The following is a 21,401-nucleotide window of genomic DNA, read 5'->3' on the forward strand; positions in this document are numbered from 1 at the left end:
ATAGTCATGCTTCCCATTAAACTACTAAAGTATTTGACTTTGACCTCTAGAGATCATTATCAAGGATTTATTCGTAGATTTCTACCAATTTGTGATGTGATGATTGTAACAGAAAAAAAACATAGCACAATGATACCAAATGAATACTTTGAGAAACACCCAAAGTTGAAGAAGAAATTTGATGATGAAATCATAAATGATCATTTGGAATACTGATTTGTTGGTGAGAAGCCATTTGAATTCATTCCTTTTTGTTTGAGATTTTAATTTGTAGAAATAAAAACAAGATGAACAAATAAACAAACACACGTCGTTTTCTATTTATCCATTCTAGAGGTAATGTAAATTTCTGTTTTGATTTGATGAAGGGCATGGTATAAAATACCAAATGCATCAATATGAATTCCAAACTTGTTTTCTTCATGTATTTTATGATATCATAAGATAGAAATATGATTTCTTTGACTAAAATTATGTTCCACTACTAGAAAACAGCCTTTTACGACGCGCAATGTGTGTCGTAAAACGCTCAGACGACGCGCAAATGCGTGTCAAGAAAGGCCCTGTCATAACGAGAGACGACACGCTTTTGCGCGTCGTTTATTTACGACGCGCATTTATGACGCGCGTTTATGATACGCATTGCGTATCAAGGAAGGCCCTGTCATAAAGGAAGATGACACGCATTTGCGTGTCGTAACCTTATGATGCACATTTATGACTCGCATTGCGTATCATTAAAGCCCATGTCAAGAAAGGCAATGTCATAAATGAAGATGACACACATTTTTGCGTATCATAATTTTAAATGTTTAAAAAAATATTCTTTATAGATTTACTAATTTTCAAATTAAATTTGTATTTAATATCTCATAATAGAAAATAAAGTATCATATACAAAAAAGACAATTCGTTGCATAAAATTTAATGTCATACAAATAATCGTTCCATGGAAATATAAAAAAAATCAATAGAAGTTGTAAAAAAAATTTACAAACTAATTAGATACATGAAATATACAAAAAATATACCCTCAAATGCTTTTCAAATTCTAATCTCCATGTCAGCTCTTCAACTTACTTTTCTAGTTTGTCCTTAGCTTCTCTAAGGGCTCCAACATCTCTTGCAGCCTGTGATTCAAAACATTTAGATAAAATTGTATTATATAATACTTAGATTTTTTTACAGAAAATTCACTCACCAGCTTCAACATTCTTAATTCTTTGCTTGCTACCTTTGATCTCCATAGACATTAAAGTGTAAAGATTTGCTTTATGCTTATTCACCCTTGCTTCTAATCATTTTTTAAATACTTTAAAAACTTAATTCTTTCCTTGCTACCTTTGATCTCCTAATCATGCTCCAAAGACTTTTGTGCATGATTGATTGTACTTCAAAATTCATATTGCAAATGTCCGAGATTGTTCTTGATGACAGATGCACCTTGCATGTTCTCCAAGAGTGTGTAGTTCCTTTTCAGCACATTGATGAAGTCTTTCCAATCCAGATTGTGCCTCACCTGAAAAAAATTTAAAATAAATAAATAAAGTTTTATCTAGTAGAATGGCAGTTTTGTAAATTATGGAATGGAAGGATGTGTAGAACCTTGCACGTATTCAAAGAACTGCCTTTTGGCATCTTCGCGTTCAGGTAAATAATATCCATAAGCATATGTCCACTTTAGCACTCATCTACATTCAACTATCTATAAAAATTCAAAAAACAATATTTATAATTAGGATTATATTATTTTTTTAAAAAAAACATGTCACCAATTAATAAAAAATACACACCTGTAGTCAGGCCTCTGTGATGAACTTTAGTTGTGATTCAGGCTGGCACTGCTTGTCACTCAGCTTCTCAAGCTACAAAAACAAAAATTAAATGTATTTGTTATAGATTTAATAAAAAACTAGAAGACGTATAAAATATATAAAAAATGGCATACATGTGTGCTTTGCATTTGCTGAAGATCTGCCAGGGCCTTTTGTCTAGACTGCAGAACAGAAAACAATAATTATCCTGTTAAAACTTATAAATTATAAAACATCGTATAAAATTCAAGAGTTTTTTATATAAATAGAAACGATATTATAAGTTATAACAATAATAATGTAAGCTTATGGATTGGTTTGTAGCCCATCTTTCATAATAATGAGTGTATCTTTCTAAAGAGTTTTTAGCCATCTCTCTTCATTTCTCTGTGTCATCATACTGCAGACAACAAAATACACAATATTTATTATTTAACAACTTCAAATGTGTAAAAGATTTATTAAATGATATAAATAAATCTTAATTTATCACTACTCCCTCTTGTTTTGCTGCCTCATAACGGTTGCATGCATAAACACCACCTGTTCTTTCACCATGATCAGACCACGCACCAAGACAAAGCCTGAAAAAAAAAATATATTTCACAAGATTGTTATGAAAAATACATTGGAAAATAAATAAATAAATAAATAATAAACTTACCAGCAGAATTCAAATTTGGAAGGCAGAGTACATGTAATATGCATACAACCTTGGTTCTTTTCAATTGGTCGCTTGCATTTGGGACATGGTTTTGAATTAGCTAATATCCTAAAAAATTAACCAAGTTAGATCACAAAAAGTATAGGGGTAAATAAGTAAATATAACTAAATACCAGTTCATGTTTTCAGATTCTACACAGTGTCAAAGTCAACCGATCTGTGAGCCTCCTCGGTACACTGTTAATATGAGTCAAAAGTAATGAATATTTATTTTGTTTTTCATTTAAAAAATAAAAATAATAAAGCTTACATTCCAACAAAAGCTATATGAGCAACCACAGATGGTTTGTAGATCATGTAATAGGAACCATCTTATTTGGAAATGAAAAACAATATAAGAATAAAAAATAATTATAAAAGTTAAGAGAAAGTAAAATTAGGAGAAAATACAAGAAAAGATAAAGTGATCATAAAATATACCATCTGAAAGCATGTTATTTCTGTTGGAATAGTGTCTAAGTCCATAACGATTTTGGTATGTACTTGACCCGATTATGAGCATGGTCCTTTTGGGTTGCCTTCACCATAGCAATATGTAGGATGATTTAAGGAGTGAAAGGTTTAAATATGATTTATTAATATATTATGAGAATAATATATTAAAGGAGAAATCATATTTTTTAATTAATATTAGTCAAGAATTAATTAAGAAATAATTTTGTGGCTAAAAGAGATTAATTAAACTTAGGGGACCGGAGTTGTAATTATAAGATAATTATAATTGGGCTATGGATCACCTAATAAAATATAGGTTGGATGAATTCTATGGGAAGCCCATTAGAAATCGTCCAAGGGATATGTTAAAGGACTCCATGGGCTGCTTAGGGCTTAAGCAGCCAGATTAGGGTTTCCTAGTTGAAAACCCAAATAGCCTACATGTATATAAAGGACCCCTATGCCCCAAAAACGTGGCTAAGAGTTCCTTTAGGGTTTCTAGACGTTTTGGGCAGCATCCTCTCTTCTCCTCTTCATCCAAGTTGCTTAGTGGTGTTTGTGACTCCATTAGAGGTGCAACACTTGAGACACTAAGCTTTCTGAAGCTAAGGATTGATTGTTATTGCTATATAATAATCAAAGGTCAGATCTAAACCCTATTTTATGTTAATATGATTAATTGTATGCTAGATCTAGGGTTTATAGCTTTGGATATTCAATTGCATGTTCATTAGACAAACTAGGTCCAAAAGCTATTAAGGTTTGCATGTACACCATAGGAATGATGTATTGCTCAAATCCCATCAGTGGTATCAGAGCCTAGGGCTGTTTGTTAGTGAATTTGATGCTTGATTGATCGTTTTTTCATGAAAAACGAAGTTTTTTTTGCCCTCTGCCTTGTTGAGTCGGCGAGTCAGTGGATGAACTCGACGAGTCAGGTCGACTCGGCGAGTCCATGGATCTGACAGCTATATTTCGCAATTTTCTCCCTGTTTTGGCTGTTGATAGTTACCTAAAATGTATTATATTAATAAAATCCAATTTTTATCAATATTTGGAGTTTATCCTTGCCAAAATTGAAGATAATTGTCAAATTTAGATAATCTTTTGTTTTATTAGATAAGTATTGATTATTTGCAATTTAGATTTGAATTATCTTGTGAAAAAGTTTCAATTTCACCCCTTTAGGTTTTATAGTTTAAATTTGAACTTAAAAGTTTTGTTTTTGAAATTTAAATAGTTAAACCTTAATGTTTTGAAATGTTTCAGAACTTGCCCTCAAGTTTTGGAATTAAAAAGTTGATTAAGAGTTTAATTTTGAAATGTTAAATTCTAAAAACCTAGTAATTTGAAAAGTTCAAATCACACCCTTTTGGTTTTATTAATTAATTAAAGTGTATAACTAAAATAGATTTAATAAACCCATAAAGTTTTGATTTACATTTAATTAAATTAAAAGTATAATTTACTAAATTAAACCACCTAGTATTTTAAAAGTGTAAAATACACTCTATACTTTATATAACATTAAAAGTCTAATATTATGTATATATATATATATATATATATATATATATATATATATATATATATATATATATATATGTATGAGTAAACAGTTAGTCTTACTGTTAGTAGGCCTCATTCACGAAGCTGGTCCATAAGGGGTGTTTAAGGAAATTGCCTATAAAATGGCGATTGAATGGGTATCCACTCTTATCCACCGCACTCTTGACTAGTGGAGGGTCGTTATCCGAACGGGTAGGATAGGACAGAAGCCTTCCATTATAAGTACAATGAAGTACAAAGTAACTACATGCTTTTACAAATTCCCAAATCATAGTTACTTTAGAAAAAATGTGAAACTGTATGCTAATCCATGGAATGACACTTTGTACCCTTGCCGAGACGTTAGTGGAGCGTGTGTGGTTAACCGACACACTAATTTGGGGTTGGCATTGGTAGCGAAGGGTGGCTCGATGTTTTTCATAGATCAATGGAGCGTGTGTGGCTAACCGGGACATTGATTAGGTGATAGTAGCATTGAGTGCACCACATGATTCGTATGGTTAGTCACACCTTATTTTTGATCCTCGACATCCCAGTCACAAATTGTAGGGCATAATCGAGATTAAACATGCCATTGAAAAGTTCAATGAATCTCAAAAGATCTAGGAGTTTCAATTCATTTAAAACTTAAACTTCCTTTTCGTTTTTCATGGTGGAAATTAGTAAATCATCATTTACCTACCTTCAAATATTTTGCGACTAGATTACGGCATCCCTCTTATAGGTTGTAGAGTATTGTGTTGGATCCTAGCTTGATGTTTCATTTGGGTGTTACATCAAGAATTCTAATCAACATAACATGAATTTTCTTCCGTTTTGTAGATGTCTAGTTCTGACAATCATGGTCTTCCCAAATTGTTGGGTTTTGAGCAATCTAACACTTCCTAAGTGTGCATGCAACCCTAATAAACCTTGGATCTATGTTTGTCTAAATACATGCAAAATAATAATTTTCCAAGGTTTATAACCTATCTAACATGGCATGGGGAACATTTCAACATAAAAAGTTAGAAGAGATTACATACCTTTTTGATGAGTTTGGTTCTTGAGGAGTTTAAGGGCCAAGCACCAATAGTGTGAATGCCTCAAATGGAATCAAAAAACACCACAAACTCTTGGAAAACTTTGAGAGAGTATACACACTTGCAATTTTCGGCCACACACAAGCACACACACACACATACTAGTTCACTAGTTGCCATTTCATGCACCATAAGCATGCTTATATAGTCTACATGGTTAGGGTGAAACCCTAATAACCCATGACCTTTCCTTTCCAAGGATCCATGGGTTAAAAGCCCCATGGATCATCCATGGACTTCCATCAAAGCCTATCCTATTAACAAATGAGTGTTAGCCCACACCATATAAAATCAATAGCCCATAATCTAATTAGTCTTTCTTTTAATCTCTAAATTAATTCATAATTAATTTAAGACTAATACTAGTTAAATAACATAACCTCATATTAATATATTATAACTTATAATATATTAATAAACATATGTGTATAACTCTCATAAAATTATCCATAAATAGTTTGGATGAGATGCAACCCAAATGGACCATGCCGGTCGGGTCAAGTATATACCAAATAAGTTATGGACTTAGACACCTTATCCAACAGACTCCCACTTGGATAAGTCTAATAACTCTATTTGCCTATATAACTTCAGGGACCAACTAGCAATCGTAGCTCTCGAAAACTCCGTTGAACTATGAAGCGCCATTTTAAGACAAGAGATCATATAATCCTCTGTTCTCTTGATATCAGCCGGACAAACACATGGAACTATGTCTTGTTTATTGTCTGGCAGTTGTTTCTCGATTTCCGATTTGTTTGACTAAGAACTTCACCGAACACATCAGTTTAGTTCTGACCGGGCCCGGTACATGGGTCAACACAAAATCATCAAGGGGCTTAGATATCGCTTCTATTTCTAGAAGGAACAGATAAACTTTGACTCATATGCTTGTTCTACTACTTGTTGAATTGTACACAAAGGCACGTTTTATAACATCAAGTTACTGATGCGGTTTCGTGCAATCAATGCACAACCAACTCATAGGTAACAACTCATATCTCTATGTTTGAAGACTTATATGATATTATCGTCTCATGATCACTCGAGATAAATTACATGAAGTGATACAAGTGAGCGTGGGTTTATACCAATACTCATAACTTATGAGTACTCATGAATGTTGCAGCAACCATTGCCATGTCTAAACACCTTTAGCCATCTACAAACCCAATTCATGACAATCTTGATTCATACCTACTTCCGACGTATGACCGATTGTGGAAGTTTGAATAAATTAATTATTCTGGAAGTCAAAACATGCAAAACTGAAACAATAGTAAATAATTGACAATGATAGTAACACTTTACTCATAAATAAATCACAAATTTTATTCATCATCAAATGTCGATTACATTTTACAAGTTTCAGGAAATCTATCTAATCTGTAAAACTAATATCGTCCCTCAGCCCAATGCGCCTCGCATGCTGAAAATGCTTATCCCTCGTCAGTCCCTTCGTAAGGGGATCTGCGGGATTCTCATCCGACGATATCCTCCTTGCCACGAGGAGTCCTTCTTCAATCTTGTGTCTTATGAAGTGATATTTTCTGTTAATGTGTCGGGATCTGCCATGATCTCTTGGTTCCTTGGCTAAGGCAACCGCACTATTGTTGTCACAGAAAATCTCCATAGGTTCTTTAATAGCTGGTACAACTCCAAGGTCTCCGATGAAGTTCTTTAGCCATATCGCCTCCTTTGCTGCTTCACTCGCTGCTATATACTCTGATTCACAAGTCGAATCAGCCACCGTCTCCTGCTTGGAACTCTTCCAAGAAATTGCCCCTCCATTTAAGGTAAAGATCCAGCCCGACTGAGAGCGGAAGTTATCCCTATCAGTTTGAAAACCAGCATCACTATACCCTAATACTCTCAAGTCATCACTCCCACCAAGGGTAAGGATCCAATCCTTAGTCCTCCGCAGATACTTGAGAATATTCTTTACCGCGGTCCAATGAGCCTTGCCAAGGTTCCCCTGATACCTGCTGACCATGCTCAAAGCAAATGCCACATCAGGGCGGGTACAAGTCATAGCATACATGATCGAGCCAACAGCGGAAGCATACGGTAGTTGGCTCATCTTAGCTATCTCTGCCTCTGTACTCGGACTCTGAGTCTTACTTAGTTTGGCATTGCTTTGGATCGGTAAATCTCCTTTCTTGGAATTCTGCATGTTGAACCTTTTCAACACCTTATCCAAGTAGGTACTCTGACTAAGTCCAATTAGTCTTTTACTCCTTTCTCTTAATATCCTTATCCCTAGGATATAGGTAGCCTTCCCTAGGTCCTTCATAGCAAAGCACTTCCCAAGCCAGGACTTAACCTTCTGCAAGGTTGTGATGTCATTTCCTATAAGTAGTATGTCATCCACATACAGTACCAAGAAGCTAACTATACTCCCACTAGCTCTGACATACACGCAAGACTCATCTTCACTTCTCGAGAAGCCAAACTCTTTTACCTTCTCATCAAAACAAAGATTCCAACTACGAGATGCTTGTTTTAATCCATAAATGGATTTCTCAATCTTGCATACTCTATTAGGGTACTCTGCACTGACAAAACCCGCTGGCTGATTCATGTACACATCCTCAGCCAAATTTCCATTAAGGAAAGCGGTTTTGACATCCATTTGCCATATTTCATAATCATGAAATGCAGCAATGGCTAACATAACCCTAATAGACTTAATATTGGCTACCGGCGAGAAGTTTTCATCATAATCAATACCCTGAGTCTGAGTAAAACCCTTCGCAACCAGTCGAGCCTTATAAGTATGCACTTTTCCTTCCATGTCGGTCTTCTTCTTGAAGATCCATTTGCACCCGACTGTTTTACGGCCTGGTACATGATCAACTAAGTTCCACACTTGATTGTCATACATGGACTGTATCTCGCTGTCCATAGCCTCCTTCCATTTAGCAGACTCCGGGCCTGCCATGGCTTCCTTAACACTGCTAGGTTCATCCAAATTCACCAGTGTACTATCGCTGATAAACGTATCACCTTCCGCAGTAATATGAAAGCCATAATAAAACGAAGGTGTGTTCCTAACCCGTGTGGAACGCCTCGGAGGTATAGACATGTCAGCTTGCTCAACAGGAGTTTCCTCCTCAGGTTGACTGCTAGTGTCTAAGGTTCCTTCACCAATTGCTTCTTGAATTTCTTCAAGATCAATTTGCATCCCATTGTCTCCTTGGCTCATAAATTCTCTCTCACGGAAGACCCCTCTTCTTGCTACAAAGACCACATTCTCACTGGGTCTGTAGAAGAGGTAACCGAAGGATTTCTGTGGGCAGCCGATGAAAATACACCTTTCACTTCGGGGTTCGAGCTTATCATGAGTCTCACGCCTCACGAAAGCCTCGCAGCCCCAAATCTTGATGTGGTTCAAATTGGGAACCTTCCCAGTCCACATCTCATGAGGTGTTTTGGTAACCTTCTTTGTAGGGACTAGATTAAGGATATGGGCGGCAGTCTCTAAGGCATACCCCCAAAAAGAGATTGGTAGCAAAACTCGACTCATCATAGAGCGAACCATGTCCAGCAAGGTTCGATTACGCCTCTCGGCTACACCATTCAGCTGTGGTTTCCTGGGAGGAGTCAATTGTGAGACAATCCCACACTCCTTAAGATAGTCAAGGAACTCGGTACTAAGATACTCACCACCTCGATCAGATCGAAGCATCTTAATGTTCCTGCCCAATTGATTTTCTACTTCCTGTTTGAATTCCTTAAACCTTTCAAAGGTTTCTGACTTATGTTTGATTAAGTAGACATACCCATATCTACTAAAATCATCAATAAAAGTCACATAATACCGATTAGCATCCCTTGTGGCGGTTTTGAAAGGCCCACATACATCAGTATGTATTAGGTCCAACAAACCCTCACCCCTTTCACAAGTTCCAGTGAAGGGTGATTTTGTCATCTTTCCAAGTAGACAAGATTCACAACTATCATCCGATTTAAGGTCGAATGACTCCAAGACTCCACTCTTTTGGAGTTGGCCTATGCGTTTCTTGTTTACATGTCCAAGACGACAATGCCACAATGATGCTTTATCTAGGCTAGTAGAAGAATCAATATACAACACATTATTTCCTAAGTTGTCTACAATCGACACAGTTTCATACACACCATCACAAGGTAACGCTTTAAAATAAAACACATTTTTATAGAAAGCATTAATACCACCACATTCATTATCAAACGAAAAGGTAAAACCTTGTTTGTACAAAGCATGAAAAGAAATAATATTTCTCGCCATTTCAGACGAGTACACACATTTATTCAAATCTAATTTTAACCCATTATTAAGCAACAAAGTATAAACTCCAATCTTGGAAACAGGCGAAGCCTTCCTATTCCCCATGATCAAGTTTATCTTCCCGTGCTCCACATCCTCACTTCTTCTTAGGCCCTGCATATCAGAACATATGTGAATACCACATCCTGTATCAAGCACCCCAAGAGTTAGAATATGATGAGTAATTAGACAATATAGTGTAAATACCTGCATTGGTGGGTTTCACTTTCCCATCCTTTAGATCCTGCAAGTACTTAGGGCAGTTTCACTTCCAGTGTGCCTTTTCATGGCAATAAAAGCATTCAGCATCCTTGGGAATGGCAGAAGGAGTGACAGAACCGCTCTTGGTCTTCGATGAGGAGCCTTCAAGAGACTTTCCCTTGGTACCCTTTGAAGGGTGCTTCCTCTTTTTCCCTTTGCCTTGCCCGATAGCCAAAACAGGGGTAGATATTGGAGTAGGAGTAGTAGAGGTAACAACCGCCTTGCCCTTAAGACCGGTTTCAGCGGTCTTCAAGAGTCCTTGAAGCTTGCTGAGGGTAACTTCCTCCTTGTTCATATGATATGTCATACGAAAATGGTCACAACAAAGTCACCCTTCGTGATCCTTACTAGTCCAAGTTAGTGTGCCGGTTAACCACACACGCTCCACCAACGACTTGGTAAGGTACAAAGTGTGAATTCCATGGACTAGCACCATGTTCACATTTTTCCTAAAATAACTAAGATTGTGAATTAAAAAAGGTTTAGTTACTTTATAATAATCATTATACTTTTAATGAGGATTTAAAGTCATTGTCCTACCCGTTCGGCTAACGACCCTCCACCAGTCAAGTGAGCGGTGGGTGAGAGTGGACACCCATTAAGTCACCATTTTATAGGCAACAACCTTATACCCACCATATAGACCGGCTTCGTGAATAAGGCCTACTAACGGTAGAACGGCTTATTCTTATATATATATATATATATATATATATATATATATATATATATATATATATATATATATATATATATAATTAACCATTAATGTTATAAATAGTATAAGGGTTGAATTTTAACTATTAAAACTCTAAGGGTTGGAATTAAAGTTTATTAAAGTGTGTGAAACTTTACAAATTCCAAAACTTGAGGACAAGTTTTGTAACTATCCAAAACTTTTCAGTTCATAACTTATGAATTAAAGGTTCATAAAAATGAAGACTCTTCACTTTCATGTAACTTATGTGTTTAAATGTGTGTGTTAAAGAAAGTGACCTTTGGATATCCATAACTTGAGGACAAATTATGGACTCCATTAAAACACATAAATGATCAAGAATTAATTCTAAACAATTCAGCAAATAATTCCTATCATCTTCTAAATTCATAAGAACATGAACATGATCATCAAAATTTCAAGAATTATATGAACACATAAAAATCATGGAATTTTGATATATGCTATTGTAAATGGATTAGAACAACCATTACACCAACTAAAACAAGTTTTAAAATACCAAAACAGTTTAGGGTAATGTTTCTAGTCCATTTCCAGCAGCAAAAGTCGAAAATCTGCACTCTGTCGCTCCTACTCGTCGAGTGCATGAACCTACTCGGCGAGTAGGTTGAAGATACACATGGACTCGGCGAGTCCCCCCCATGGACTCGGCGAGTTCATCAGGCAGACAGCAAGTTTTTCGACTTTTTCAACTATTTTGCATCAAGTATAAAACAAGCAAGCCTAGGCTCTGATACCACTGTTGGGTTTTGAGCAATCTAACACTTCCTAAGTGTGCATGCAACCCTAATAAACCTTGGATCTATGTTTGTCTAAATACATGAAAAATAATAATTTTCCAAGGTTTATAACCTATCTAACATGGCATGGGCAACATTTCAACATAAAAAGTTAGAAGAGATTACATACCTTTTTGATGAGTTTGGTTCTTGAGGAGTTTGAGGGCCAAGCACCAATAGTGTGAATGCCTCAAATGGAATCACAAAACACCACAAACTCTTGGAAAACTTTGAGAGAGTATACACACTTGCAATTTTCGGCCACACACAAGCACACACACACTAGTTCACTAGTTGCCATTTCATGCACCATAAGCATGCTTATATAGTGTACATGGTTAGGGTGAAACCCAAATAACCCATGACCTTTCCTTTCCAAGGATCCATGGGTTAAAAGCTCCATGGATCATCCATGGACTTCCATCAAAGCCCAGCCCATTAACAAATGAGTGTTAGCCCACACCATATAAAATCAATAGCCCATAATCTAATTAGTCTTTCTTTTAATCTCTAAATTAATTCATAATTAATTTAAGACTAATACTAATTAAATAACATAACCTCGTATTAATATATTATAACTTATAATATATTAATAAACATATGTGTATAACTCTCATAAAATTATCCATAAATAGTTTGGATGAGATGCAACCCAAATGGACCATGCCGGTCGGGTCAAGTATATACCAAATAAGTTATGGACTTAGACACCTTATCCAACACAAATCCCATGGAACAAGCTTTCCAAATGAAGATGATGTTCCAAGATATGATCAAGGAACAATAGATCATGCTTCACTTCCTCCACCTCCTCCAATTGTTCTCCCTACCCTACAAGTTCAAAGGCTTGAAAAGTTCAAGCTCACTCAAGCCCTATTGGCAATTAAGCATGAAGATGGAAAATCAGTGTGTGCACACGTCTTAGAAATGAAGTCACTCATTGATAGGTTAAGGATGTTGGGTGTCGATATCTCAGAGATGTTGACTGTTGACTGGGTTCTTCAGTCACTTCCTGAATCATATAGTGAGTTCGTTAGAGAGTACTATATGATGGATCACGACGTGACCCTCATTCATCTCACCTATTTGATTATAGCTGCTGAATCGGCAATGATTTGGCTTGCTGGTCAAGCAAATTTGTCTGGTGAATCAAACTCCCAAACTTAAATGGACACTGACAACATTGGAAGTCCAGAAAAAACTAAGTCTGTGATCATCCGATGTGCTGTGCCAAAGGAGTCCATTTGCTTTTATTGCCAAGAGAAGGGGCATTGGAGACGAAGCTGCCCTAACTACCTGAGAGATCTGAGGGATGGGAGAGTCAAGACGTATGGCTCTGCTTCAGGTAAAATCCATTAACTAACTCTTTTAAGTTCCTATTCTAGATTCTTAATACATGATGTGATAAGATTACATTTTTATGTTTTGTAGGATCGAAGAAAAGAGAGGAAGCTTAAGGGAAGAAGTGAGCTGAATCTAATCGTGAAGAAATTGGATTTCGATCACATTGTTTGAAGATTGGATTTTTGAGCTACTACTTGGAGTTAGAATAGATTGTTAAGAAATATGTAATAGCATAGTTTTTCAATTGAATTGCATTGTAAGGACAAATTTTTTCCGCAATAAAATGAATTTTGATTTTATCTTATTTATTTATCCTTGCAATGGCATGTACGAAAAATTGATGTTTGAAGGTTTCTATTATTAGCAATAATGGATTTGATTCTTGATTATGTTATTTGTGGAGATGTCAAGAATTCACCAAATAGGGAGAGTTTCTCATCGCCCAAGTTTCAATTAGACGGAAACTTGGAATCATACAACTTGGTTGCGTGATGAATGAAAACTTTCATATTTGGAAATTAGACTAGTTCTTTGACAAAGTGTCAAGTGAAGGACTAGGAGATCGAGTACACTAGGTTGTGCGTTGATCAAGTCCACCACAAAGAGAGATAAGATATTCGTCATGATTTACTAAAGTTTAGTAAATATGGTTATACTTATAAGATTAAATGTGATTCTGAGTTAATTGAAAAGGTTTCAATGAATAGCAGAACGATTAAAGAAGAATCAAGTAGGCAGAAAGATAAAAGTTTCTCTATTCTAAGAAGAAGGGAGAGTACCTTTTATTATGTTTTATGATAAGTATTAATGATTAAGAACCATATCTCAATTGATTCTCTAAGTGACTCTTAGTGCATTTGTATGTCTAAGAAGAGGATTCGAGAATTGTGGAAATGGTTAAATCAAGAAGTCAATCATACATCGTTCCAATATCGAATCTTAGAGTCATACTCCAAGATTGCGAATTGAGTGACAAGTCTTAAGTAAGTTTATAACACTCATCAAATGTGGAATTTGGAAAAGGTTTTCTTATTCTTGCACATTTGAAATTAGTAAGTTGTGATGTCTTGGATAAGAAAAAGACCAACTAGGACAAATTTGTGAAGTGTTTTGTCTTGATAAAAGCTACACTAACTCTTGAATATTTGTTTGTCAAGAAATGTTTCTTGAGAAGAGAACTTTATATGTCAAGGAGTCAGTGGGAGTTTTAATGTTTTTGAAAAAGTTTCAAGAATAAATCAAGAATAAACCTTATCGATCATCACTAGCACACGACTTGAGGTTTACAACCTATCGTGTTGACATTATTTTGTTTCTGTGCCATTCCAATTGAGTTAATTATGCATGTGAGCTCTATGCGTTCTCATTTGAATGCATAAAGACAAAGTGCCTTGATCGATGGAAAGTACATTGATATGTAAGGATAAATTGCTAAACTACTTGGAAGACATGGTTGGCACTTGTGTTACCATAAGGCAAGAAATCAAGATTAAGAAAGTTCAGTCCATATGAGTTTGGATTTGTCGCAAACCTTGGTTTTGGAAAATTCACATGGATAGGTACTCATACACCATAAAATCTAAGTGTCATAAGATTCCCTCCTTCATGAAAATGACTGTGAGGAAATGCTTTCACTAAGAGAGATTTTAAGAAGATAGCAATTGTGAAAATTGTATTCTCAAATTCGATTATGGTTACAACATCCCTTTCCATAGTTCGAATTGTGAGATTTGGCAATTAGTTTGAACATTTGGAACTTAGTAACATAAGTTCTGAATTGTTTAGACACACATATGAGCTATCTAAGACAAAGGTGTCTAAGTTTGAGAAGCTTAGATAAAGGATTATCGAAGCATCTGGTATTAGAAATATGAATTTTGTGGAATTCATTTAGCATTGTTTTCTGAAAGTTCAGTTGTTTTCTGAATACATGTCAAGGCTAGTGGGAGCATAAGTGTTATGCTTATATGATAATAATCATCATGATAGTGGGAGCATAAGTGTTATGTTTGTATGATTATTATGGCAAGTATTGCAAGTTAGCACTATTCGTTATAGAAAAACAAAGATTCAATTTGCAAAGTTGCATGGGTTGAAAAGTTGTTTTGCTATAATGAAGGGAGAGAATATTATACTTCGTTTTAAAATCTAAAGCTTATATTGAGAAATTTTAATAAATATAGTCAAAGGATACATAGTGTGTTCTTAATTTCGATTATGATTACGGCATCCCTCTTCATAGTTCGAATTGTGAGAACGTGACACATAAAATATTATGGAAAATGATTGATAAAGTATCATATCTTTTTGTAAGACATTATCGTGTCCCATACGCTTCGGGTATAGGATCGATTGCAAATGCTATAATATTTGACCATTCTAAAATTTTCCAAATGTCTAGCACATTAAGAAGGAAAAAGGACTAGAATCGGTTTTGACTAAAATAATTAAACAACTATCAAAGGACGATCCAAAATTCGCTGAGGGTTGGTCGCTTGTGAGTAGTTGGAAGTATGGTATTGGATGGACCATATCGACATTATTATGAATAGATAAAATTCTAATAAGAATGAGTTGTCATATGGAAAATGTGGAAATGCTTCCATATTGGGAGTTGGATATTGAGAGTCTATGTCTAGATTAGAAAATTTTATGCGAGAAGGATGTTCAAAGGAATGTACTTTGAATGTGAGACTTCGCGTCTATGGAATTGTCTTGTAACAATTTCTAATAGAGTACTTTGTGATTTCATTAGCCAGGTCTTGGTGACTTTTGTGCTATGACTTTGTGAAAGGATCATTGCATAAAATGTTAGAATCTAGTATATTCTAGTAGTGGCAAGAACCTTGTATTCTAACACTAATGATAAGGAGTATTATGAAATGAGCGTCATTGGAAAGGTTTTTCAATCGATCTATTTCACAAAGTAAGGACCATAGGAAACATAGTTTGCATTCTTTGTGCATGGGACAGCTATTGTTGTAATTCAAGTAATGAGTTGATTATCTGAAACATTAAATGATAGATAATGAGTAATCAATATGATGGATAAATAGAAGTGTTTTATTTACTCTCACGAGTTTGGGGCCATATAGGATTAAGTATTATTGTTATGTTTCAGTTTGCATGTTTTGACTTCCAGAATAACTGGGTTATTCGAACCTCCACAATCATTCATACGTTGGAAGTAGGTATAAAGGAAGACTGTCATGAAGAGTCTATAGATTGTCTGAAGAGTTTAGACATAACACAAGTTTGTTGCAGGGTTCATGAGTGCTTTGATAAGATTAGAGTATTAGATTAAACCCACGCTCACTTAGATCACTTCATCGATTTATCACGGGTGATTAGTGAGACGATAATATTGTATATTCTTGAAACCGAGACGTGTGAGTTGTTATTTGCTGGTCGGTTACACATTGATAATAAGTAAACGCACCACTAACTTGGTGTTATAAAACTTATTGTTGTGTGTGATTCGATTAGTAAATGCAAGTGAGCATTTGAGTTGAGGTTTATCCATTCCTTTTACCCAAAGTGGGATAAAAGTGATATCTGTGGGCCCCTCGATGATTTAGTGATGACACCTAAGCGCTTGGCCAAGACGGGACTAAGTTGATGTGTTCAATTGTAGTCTGTTGTCAGTCGTCATAAATCGGAATTCGGGAAACAGTATAAGAGAATGATTGAAACTCATGTCTTGTGTCTATACGATATCTTGAGAATGGAAGAATATATGATCCCTTATCTAAAGGACACACGTATCTGATAAGTTCAGAGTTGACAGCGGCTTTTGAAAGTTACGATTGTTGATCAGGTTCTGAAGTCATATGGAAAATAGTTATTAGACTTATCCAAGTGGGAGACTGTTGGATTAGTGTCTAAGTCCATAACTATTTTGGTATGTACTTGACCCGATTATAAGCATGGTCCTTTTGGGTTGCCTTCACCATAACAATATGTAGGATGATTTAAGGAGAGAAAGGTTTAAATATGATTTATTAATATATTATGAGAATCATATATTAAAGGAGAAATCATATTGTTTAATTAATATTAGTCAAGAATTAATTAAGAATTAATTTTGTGGCTAAAAGAGATTAATTAAACTTAGGGGACTGGAGTTGTAATTATAAGATAATTATAATTGGGCTATGGATCAACTAATAAAATATAGGTTGGACGAATTCTATGGGAAGCCCATTAGAAATCGCCCAAGGGATATGTTAAAGGACTCCATGGGCTGCTTAGGACTTAAGCAGCCAGATTAGAGTTTCCTGGTTGAAAACCCTAATAGACTACATGTATATAAAGGGCTCCTATGCCCCAAAAACGTGGCTAAGAGTTCCTTTAGGGTTTCTAGACGTTTTGGGAAGCCTCCTCTCTTCTCCTCTTCATCCAAGTTGCTTAGTGGTGTTTGTGACTCCATTAGAGGTGCAACACTTGAGGCACTAAGCTTTCTGAAGCTAAGGATTGATTGTTATTGCTATATAACAATCAAAGGTCAGATCTAAACCCTATTTTATGTTAATATGATTAATTGTATGCTAGATGTACGGTTTATAGCTTTGGATATTCAGTTTCATGTTCATTAGACAAACTAGATCCAAAAGCTATTAGGGTTTGCATGTACACCATAGGAATGATGTATTTCTCAAATCCCATCAATTTCGACGCCTTCAGTTGGTAAGCCATCCAAATCATGTCCATCATCTGCAAAACATGTGATGTATAATTCATTTTTAAGCATCGTTAAATAATATTAATGATGAGAAGGGCATTCAGTTGGTAAGCCATCCAAATACTGGGGTGCATGATGCAAGGCCTGGCTTATGGGTCCAAAAACCTGTGACAAATGAGCGTATGTAAGTGTAAATATGGATGTGGGACCTGATGCAAGACTATGAACCTTTTCTTTGCATATAACAAGTACCTTTAAAGATGAACGTTCACCATAAAGTAAAGCAAGCTTTGCAAGACCCATCATAAATTCTGGAAGCTGCACAAAAGTCGTGTTTTAAGTACAATTCTTCACAAAGTTATTAGAGAGAGAGAGAGAGAGAGAGAGTATAGGTAGTATTTGAACAGCTCTTAAACAGCAACCATAAGCTTCATCTGTACAAAGGAATGTTAGTTATTGACTTAAACTCAATGATTCAATGGATTCTAATCAGAAAAATCCAATGTGTGCATAAAATCAGTTATTGATAGGAACATTTTTATGGAACAAAACCTATCCGAAAAGCAAATTCAATGTCAGGATAACTCTATCTCCCTCAACCTTTTTAGCAGCCTTATTCCTCTTGTGAACTGAACTCTTTCCCATTTTAAATGCCTTCAGCTTTTGAGCTGAGTCCTTATACCCTTCACCCAGAACCAATTCATGCACAGGTGGCCTTGACATTGACCTTGACCTCGACATTGACCTTGACTTTGACCTTATCTTCATCTTCTTATTTGACCCTTCATCATCATCCACATCCATTCCATCACCATGATCAGATGACCTCTCCCTCTTTCTACCCCTTGACTCACTTCTCACCCTTTACATTGCTTTTGATGGATCAAGCCCTAATGATGACAGCTGTCACTCCATTCTTTAAGATGTAAATCTCTTGTCTTTATCGAATTTTCTTGGAAAAATTGGTCTGTCTTCAGCTGTGCTTTTCTTGATTCTATGTTCAAGAATTAATATACTTTTCTTTTTCCTGATTTTGTTATGCTCTTTCTGTTGTTTTGGAGTCAAATCCTCACCTTCCATTTCTTCATCTTCTCCATCTCCCTATTCTTGAAGAAGCCCTTCTTCTTTCTCCAATTCCTCAAGCCTCTGTAGAATATCCTGATCAATAAAATCAAACGCGTTATGCCCATCGAGTATTGCATACATGTTATCTTCCTTCCATTCATCATCTGCTAAAAGATAAAGTTTCTTCAAACTTGCAGAATAAACACCCACTCCACCATTTTCATTCTCATTATCAATTTCGAGCTTCCTCTTCACCTTTTCAGCTTCCATGGCTTTAGCTTCAAGAATACTTTCAGGTATGCAAACAGGTCTTTCCTTCTGATCACATGGCTTTGGCATTGCAACATGAAACTGATTCAAACACTCGTTGATTTTCTTTGACTTCATTTTGACTTCAACTCTCTGATCCAACAGCCTCTCAAAAGATGCATTTTTTACCGTAGTTACCCTTTCTTTGGTTAAAGTACTCATGGTCAACAACACTTGTTGACCTTCTACAACTAAAATCTTCATTGCTTCTGACTTCATCTCTTCAACTAACTTCTTATCATCTTCCGAAATCCCTTCCAATGATTGCAAGTTGTCTTGTTACAGACAATGATTATGATCTTATTCATGAAGAGCGACTTAATGTTATGAAAAAGAGCGGCTTGTTGTGCTATAGTGTATCAACAAGAACCAGAGATATCAAGAAAGAACAAAACAACTGCTCCGATTGAACAACATTGACTTAAACCGGTTCTCGATCGAGACAATTCATTAAAACATTAAACAATTACCAATTAACTCAAAACCTCAATCAACGCAAACATATTTATAAAAAAAGAAACAAAAATTATCAATGATCTAAGCATAGTAAGTTCTTTAATGGAAGAATAACCTAAAAAAATATGAACCTGAGACAAAGACTGGGTTGATTAACCATGGTAGATCTAGTAGCCACCAGCAACGTGGTTTTAAGTTTGCTTCTCGATCGCGACCATGACGATTTGGTACCCACCATTGCTCCCACATTGCAGGTTGGGGGAGGTTCATCATAGAGGGAATAAAGAATGGGAGAAGGAGTTGTGGTCGGAGGTGGGTGGTGTTAGGGTCTACCTAGCGATGGATGGCCTTGCTTGGTCCACCAACAATGTCTCAATCTCTGGTCGTCGAAAAAGAATCGGGCGTACAGAGAAAGCTGAGCAGAAGTTGGAGAGCAAATGTGGAGAAGTTATGGGAACAAGTGACGAAGATGCGAAGCTGTGGGAGGATCATGCTGGAGATGCAAAATTGGAGAGCAGATGTAGAGAAGTGAAGCGATGGAGGTTTGAGAATTGAGAGAGAAGAAAGAAAGAAAGAAAGGGCGTTTTCGATAGGGACGAGCTAGGGTTTTCAGCCCGTGGAAACAAAGTGGGGATTTTTAATTTTTGGGATTTCATTTCCCCCCTTGATGCAAACGCGCGTTTCATTAAAATTTATAAAACGACATGGTTAGACGACACACATTTTATTTAAGGTGCCCTCCGTGTTTTTTTTATTAGACACTAATTTTAGGGCACGCAAAAATACGCGTCCTAAATCCTTTAAATTTTAGGAGAGATGACATTATTTTTACGTCACACGCTTTTGCATATCGTAAATCTGTGCGTATCATAAATTGCATGTCATTAAAGGCTTGTTTTCTAGTAGTGTTATATATATATATATATATATATATATATATATATATATATATATATATATATATATATATATATATTAAAAAATTAGGTTTTCGTTGATGGGCCTGGGCTAGTTGTTTTATTAGCTGCCCGAGTATGGTAGGAAATCATATTAGGGTGTTTTAGAGATTGTATTGTATAAAAATTAAGTGAGTAAAAGCAAAAATCAATAGGAAATAGATTGGATGTTGTTCGGTCAAACATTTGGTTTGGTTCTGGGCCAAATAGTCATTAATTTAGAAAAAAGAAGTTTAAAGTGGATTTTCAAAAGGCTTACAGCAACAAGACAGGAGCACTGCAACAAGTTACTATCCTGTCCTAAAAATATTTTCTTCAAAGCTTTATACTCCTGCACAAAGAGAAAGAAACCATTAATGATTTAAACAAAAGAAGCATCTCATATGCAAGTTTAAAGACCAAATAGTAAGTAAGATGTGGCATTCAGATTTGAATTAACTATTTTTGTAGTATTTCAGATAGTGAGTTTTGATCATATGTAACTTATACACTTTGTATTCTTCATAATCAATCATTACTTTATATGCTATCAAAGAATCATTTTCAGATTCGACATGTCAACATCTATAACATAAGCATTTAGAAAGGAATAAGAAAAGAAACAGATCAAATGCTAACTTTCCAAGAAATCACTAACTTCTATTGGATGAGGCTTCCCATTGAGCTTCTACACACAACCATGCTGCCATCTGACATGTGAAAAAGCATTTTCAGAAAATTAACTAAAATAAAGAGAGGATATAATGTAACGACTATAAGAAAAGAAAAACAAACCCAATATTCTTCATTTAATAATGCTTCATGAATAATGTAATGAATAGATTCCATTCGTTTCTAAATCCATCATACCATATCAATCAAGAGCTAACCTTTCG

At 35.5% G+C, this 21,401-nt stretch overlaps 2 pseudogenes; both read right to left on the reverse strand.

Moving 5' to 3' along the window:
- Window positions 1–1,400: 1,400 nt before the first annotated feature.
- Window positions 1,401–18,043, reverse strand: LOC145051784 (putative E3 ubiquitin-protein ligase ARI8; annotated as a pseudogene).
- A 249-nt stretch (window positions 18,044–18,292) lies between these two features.
- Window positions 18,293–19,730, reverse strand: LOC145051795 (nucleolar GTP-binding protein 1 pseudogene; annotated as a pseudogene).
- Between the last annotated feature and the right edge of the window lie 1,671 nt (window positions 19,731–21,401).

This window comes from Lactuca serriola, chromosome 1 (genome assembly GCF_051521515.1).
Source record: "Lactuca serriola cultivar US96UC23 chromosome 1, Lser_US96UC23_V15, whole genome shotgun sequence".
Classification (NCBI taxonomy): Eukaryota; Viridiplantae; Streptophyta; class Magnoliopsida; order Asterales; family Asteraceae; genus Lactuca; species Lactuca serriola.